At 40.4% G+C, this 5,965-nt stretch overlaps 1 non-coding gene across 1 annotated transcript; it reads right to left on the bottom strand.

Annotated features, from left to right (window-relative positions):
* Nucleotides 1–5,334: 5,334 nt before the first annotated feature.
* On the bottom strand, nt 5,335–5,438 carry LOC127484955 (U6 spliceosomal RNA). The gene has a single exon (XR_007912154.1). It is a non-coding gene; the product is annotated as a U6 spliceosomal RNA (small nuclear RNA).
* Between the last annotated feature and the right edge of the window lie 527 nt (nt 5,439–5,965).

Below are 5,965 nucleotides of genomic sequence, written 5' to 3'. Positions count from 1 at the left end.
TATTCTTTTTTTTTTAACTTTTATTTAATGCATATAATTTTCCAAAGTACGACTTATGGATTACAATGGCTTCCCCCCCCTATCGTCCCTCCCACCCACAACCCTCCCCTTTCCCACTCCCTCTCCCCTTCCATTCACATCAAGATTCATTTTCGATTATCTTAATATACAGAAGATAAGCTTAGTATACATTAAGTATGGATTTCAACAGTTTGCTCCCACACAGAAACATAAAGTGAAAAATAATAGATGATTTTTTTCAAATGATGATGAAATCAGAGCAGACCTATTGTCATGTTTAATCCCAGTGAGAGTCAAGTTGGGATTTGATAATTTCTTTTTTTTTTTTTTTCTTTTTTTCTTTTTTTTTTTTACAGAGGATCAGTATAGTATGCATTAAGTAAGGATTTCAACAGTTTGCACCCCCATAGAAACACAAAGTGAAATATACTGTTTGAGTACTCGTTATAGCATTAAATCTCAATGTACAGCACATTAAGGATAGAGATCCTACATGAGGAGTAAGTGCACAGTGACTCCTGTTGTTGATTTTACCAATTGACACTCCTCTCTATGGCATCAGTAATCTCCCTATGCTCCAGTCATGAGTTTCCAAGGCTATGGAAGCCCTCTGAGTTCTCCGACTCTTATCTTGTTTAGACAAGGTCATAGTCAAAGTGGAGGTTCTCTCCTCCCTTCAGAGAAAGGTACCTCCTTCTTTGATGACCTGTTCTTTCCACTGGGATCTCACTCGCAGAGATCTTTTGCCAGAGTGTCTTGGCTTTCCATGCCTGAAATACTCTCATGAGCTCTTCAGCCAGCTCCGAATGCCTTTAGGGCTGATTCTGAGGCCAGAGTGCTATTTAGGACATCTGCCATTCTATGAGTCTGCTGAGTATCTCACTTCCCATGTTGGATCACTCTCCCCTTTATTTACTCCATCAGTTAGCGTTAGCAGGTACTAGACTTGTCTATGTGCTCCCTTTGACTCCCAATCCCTTCACCATGACCAACTGTGAACTGAAACTGATCACCTGGAACAGTGAGATGGCATTGGTACATGCCACCTCGATGGGATTGAATTGGAATCCCCTGGTATGCTTCCAACTCCACCACTTGGGGCAAGTCAGCTTGAGCATGTCCCAAATTATACATCTCTTCCCTCTCCCATTCCCACCACCATGTTCAACAGGGATCACATTTCAGTTAATTTTCAACACTTAAGAATAACTGTGCATCAATTACAGATCTAAACCAGTCATATTAAGTAGAACAGATAAAAAAACTACTAAGAGGGATAATGTATTAAGTTGTTCATTAACAGTCAGGGCTATGCTGATCAAGCCACCATTTCCCATAGTGTCCACCTCACTCCAACAGGTTTCCCTCTTGGTGTTCAGTCAGTCGTCACCGATCAGGGAGAACATATGGTATTTGTCCCTTTGGGACTGGCTTATTTCACTCAGCATGATGTGTTCCAGATTCCTCCATTTTGTTGCAAATGACTGGATTTCGTTGTTTCTTACTGCGGTATAGTATTCTAAAGAGTACATATCCCATAATTTCTTTATCCAGTCTACCGTTGATGGGCATTTAGGTTGGTTCCAGGTCTTAGCTATTGTGAATTGAGCTGCAATAAACATTAGGGTGCAGACCTCTTTTTTGTTTGCCAATTTAAATTCCTTTGGGTAAATTCCAAGGAGTGGGATGGCTGGGTCGAACGGTAGGGTTATCTTCAGGTTTCTGAGGAATCTCCAGACTGACTTCCATAGTGGCTTGACCAGTTTGCATTCCCACCAACAGTGGGTTAGTGTCCCTTTTTCCCCACATCCTCGCCAGCATCTGTTGTTGGTAGATTTCTGCATGTGAGCCATTCTAACCGGGGTGAGGTGAAACCTCATTGTGGTTTTGATTTGCATTTCCCTGATTGCTAATGACCTTGAACATTTTTTCATGTGTCTGTTGGCCATTTGGATTTCCTCTTTTGAAAAATGTCTATTGAGGTCCTTGGCCCATCTCTTAAGTGGGTTGTTGGTTTTGTTTTTGTGGAGTTTCTTGATCTCTTTGTAGATTCTGGTTATTAACCCTTTATCTGTTGCATAGTTTGCAAATATGTTTTCCCATTCTGTCGGTTGTCTCTTCACTCTCCTGACTGTTTCTTTTGCAGTACAGAAACTTCTCAATTTGATGCAATCCCAATAGTTGATTTTGGCTTTGACTGCCTGTGCCTCCCGGGTCTTTTCCAGAAATTCTTTGCCTGTGCCAATATCTTGAAGGGTTTCTCCAATGTTCTCTAGTAACTTGATGGTGTCAGGTTGTAGATTTAGGTCTTTAATCCATGTTGAGTGGGTTTTTGTGTAAGATGTAAGGTAGGGGTCTTGCTTCATGATTCTGCAAGTGGAAATCCAGTTTTCCAGCACCATTTATTGAATAGACTGTCCTTGCTCCAGGAATTGGTTTTAGATCCTTGATCAAATATAAGTTGGCTGTAGATGTTTGGGTTGATTTCTGGTGTTTCAATTCTGTTCCATTGGTCTATCCATCGGTTTCTGTACCAGTACCATGCTGTTTTAATTACAACTGCCCTGTAGTATGTCCTGAAATCTGGTATTGTGATGCCTCCGGCTTTGTTTTTGTTGTACAAGATTGCTTTAGCTATTCGAGGTCTCTTGTGCCTCCATATAAATTTCAGCACCATTTTTTCCAGATCTGAGAAGAAGGTCTTCGGTATCTTGATTGGGATTGCATTGAATCTGTAAATTGCTTTTGGGAGAATGGACATTTTGATGATATTGATTCTTCCAATCCATGAGCATGGAAGATTTTTCCATTTCTTGGTATCCTCTTCTATTTCTTTCTTTAAGGTTTTGTAATTTTCATCGTAGAGATCTTTAACGTCTTTGGTTAAGTTTATTCCAAGGTATTTGATTGTTTTTGTAGCTATTGTGAATGGGATTGATCTTAGAAGTTCTTCCTCAGCCATGGCATTGTCTGTGTATACAAAGGCTGTTGATTTTTGTGCATTGATTTTATACCCTGCTACTTTGCCAAACTCTTCTATGAGTTCCAATAGTCTCTTAGTGGAGTTCTTTGGGTCCCCTAAATACAGAATCATGTCATCTGCCAAGAGGGATAGTTTGAGTTCTTCCTTCCCAATTTGTATCCCTTTAATTTCTTTTTCTTGCCTAATAGCTCTGGCTAGAACCTCCAGAACTATATTGAATAGCAGTGGTGAGAGTGGGCATCCCTGTCTGGTTCCAGATCTCAGTGGAAATGCTTCCAACTTTTCCCCATTCAATAGGATGTTGGCTGTGGGTTTTTCATAGATTGCTTTGATTGTATTGAGGAATGTTCCTTCCAAACCCAGTTTGCTTAGAGTTTTCATCATGAATGGGTGTTGTATTTTATCAAATGCTTTCTCGGCATCTATTGAGAGAATCATATGGTTTTTCTTCTGCAGTCTGTTAATGTGGTGTATCACATTGATTGTCTTGCGCACATTAAACCATCCCTGCATACCAGGGATAAATCCCACTTGGTCTGGGTGGATGATCTTTCTGATGTGTTGTTGCATTCTATTGGTGAGAATTTTATTGAGGATTTTTGCATCTATGTTCATCAGGGATATTGGTCTGTAATTCTCTTTCAGTGCTGCATCTTTCTCTGGCTTAGGAATTAAGGTGATGCTGGCTTCATAGAAAGAATTTGGGAGGACTCCCTCTTCTTCAATTGTTCTGAATAGTTTGAGAAGAATTGGAGTTAGTTCTTCTTTAAACGTCTGGTAGAATTCAGCAGTGAATCCATCTGGTCCTGGGCTTTTCTTTGTTGGGAGGGCCTTTATTACTGTTTCAATTTCTGTCTCAGTTATGGGTCTGTTTAGGTTTTTGATGTCTTCCTGGTTCAATTTAGGCAGGTTGCATGTGTCCAGGAATCTATCCATTTCTGATAGGTTTCCCTGTTTGCTGGCATACAAGTCCTTGTAGTAATTTCTGATGATTCTTTTTATTTCTGTGGTGTCTGTTGTTACATTTCCTTTTTCATCTCTGATTTTATTGATTTGGGTCTTTTCTCTTCTTTTTTTAGTTAGTTGGGCCAATGGGGTGTCAATTTTGTTTATTTTTTCAAAAAACCAGCTCTTCGTTTGGCTGATTTTTTGTAATGTTTTTCTTGATTCAATCCTGTTGATTTCTTCTCTGATTTTAATTATTTCTCTTCTCCTACTAGATTTGGGTCTGATTTGCTGTAGGTTTTCTAGATCCTTGAGGTGAATTGAAAGCTCATCTATTTGGTGTCTTTCCAATTTCTTGATATAGGCACCTATTGATATAAACTTTCCTCTTAACACTGCTTTTGCTGCGTCCCATAAGTTTTGGTATGTTGTGCTGTTATCCTCATTTACTTCCAGAAAGTTTTTGATTTCTCTTTTGATTTCTTGAATGACCCAGTGTTCATTCAGGAGCATGTTGTTCAATCTCCATGTGTTTGCGTATGCTCTAGGGATTCCTGAGTTACTAATTTCCAACTTCATTCCTTTATGGTCTGAGAAGCTGCATGGTATGATTCTAATTCTTTTGAATTTGCTAAGACTTGCTTTATGGCCTAGTATGTGGTCAATCCTAGAGAAGCTTCCATGTACTGCTGAGAAGAATGTAAAATCTTTAGCTGTAGGATTGAAAGTTCTGTATATATCTGTTAGATCCATTTGGGCTATAGTGTCGTTTAAATCTACTGTCTCCTTGTTGATCTTCTGACCAGATGATCTGTCTATTTCTGAGAGTGGAGTATTGAAGTCCCCCAGTACTACTGTATTGGGGTCTAAGTCTCCCTTTAAGTCCGTTAATAAATCTTTTAGATAAACTGGTGCCCTGTAGTTAGGTGCATATACATTGATAATTGTTATATCTTCCTGTTGAATTGATCCCTTAATCATGATATAGTGTCCCTCTTTGTCTCTCTTAACAGTTTTTGTGGTAAAGTTTATGTTGTCCGATATTAAGATGGCTACGCCCGCTCTTTTTTCATTTCTGTTGGCATGGTATATCTTTTTCCAGCCTTTCACTTTCAGTCTGTATGGATCTTTGTTGGAAAGATGTGTTTCTTGTAAGCAGCAAATAGATGGGTTTTGTTCCTTAACCCAATCAGCCAATCGGTGTCTTTTAACTGGACAGTTCAGGCCATGCACGTTCAAAGTGACTAATGATAAGTGGTAACTTTGCCCTGCCATTTGCCAAAGATAAGTTCTAATATATGCTTTGAATTCCTTGTGATCTTTTGCTGTGAGGTTTCCTTCCTTGGTTTCCTTCCTTTACCTTCTTTCATATTGATGACCGTGTTAAAAATATGGAACACTTCACGAATTTGCGTGTCATCCTTGCGCAGGGGCCATGCTAATCTTCTCTGTATCGTTCCAATTTTAGTATATGTCTGCCGAAGCGAGCACTGTACACAATTATATTCTAATTGGTAGTATAAGAACTAATGCTAATCTCATAAATAATCAAAATCATTTACAAAAAGTAGTTGGAGATTTTCTAGATAGGAAATACCTGCAAGAAAATTATTAGAGTTTCTTGGTAATAGGTTCACAGACTTCACTTCCAAACTGTGAAATCGAAAGGGTAATAGTAACCTCAAGAACATGTAAAATTTCCACCAAATAATCCTCCGACTAGCGGCGCCGGCACACCGGGTTCTAGTCCCGGTTGGGGCGCCGGATTCTGTCCCGGTTGCCCCTCTTCCAGGCCAGCTCTCTGCTGTGGCCAGGGAGTGCAGTGGAGGATGGCCCAGGTGCTTGGGCCCTGCACCCCATGGGAGACCAGGAAAAGCACCTGGCTCCTGGCTCCTGCCATTGGATCAGCGCGGTGCACCGGCCGCAGTGCGCCGGCCGCGGGGGCCATTGGAGGGTGAACCAACGGCAAAGGAAGACCTTTTTCTCTGTCTCTCTCTCTCACTGTCCACTCTGCCT

This window comes from Oryctolagus cuniculus, chromosome 1 (assembly GCF_051225735.1).
Source record: "Oryctolagus cuniculus isolate XC-2025 breed Fujian yellow rabbit chromosome 1, ASM5122573v1, whole genome shotgun sequence".
In the NCBI taxonomy this organism is placed as follows: Eukaryota; Metazoa; Chordata; class Mammalia; order Lagomorpha; family Leporidae; genus Oryctolagus; species Oryctolagus cuniculus.
The sequence above is the reverse complement of the archived record's forward strand: the minus strand, read 5'-3'. Positions and strand labels throughout refer to the sequence as shown.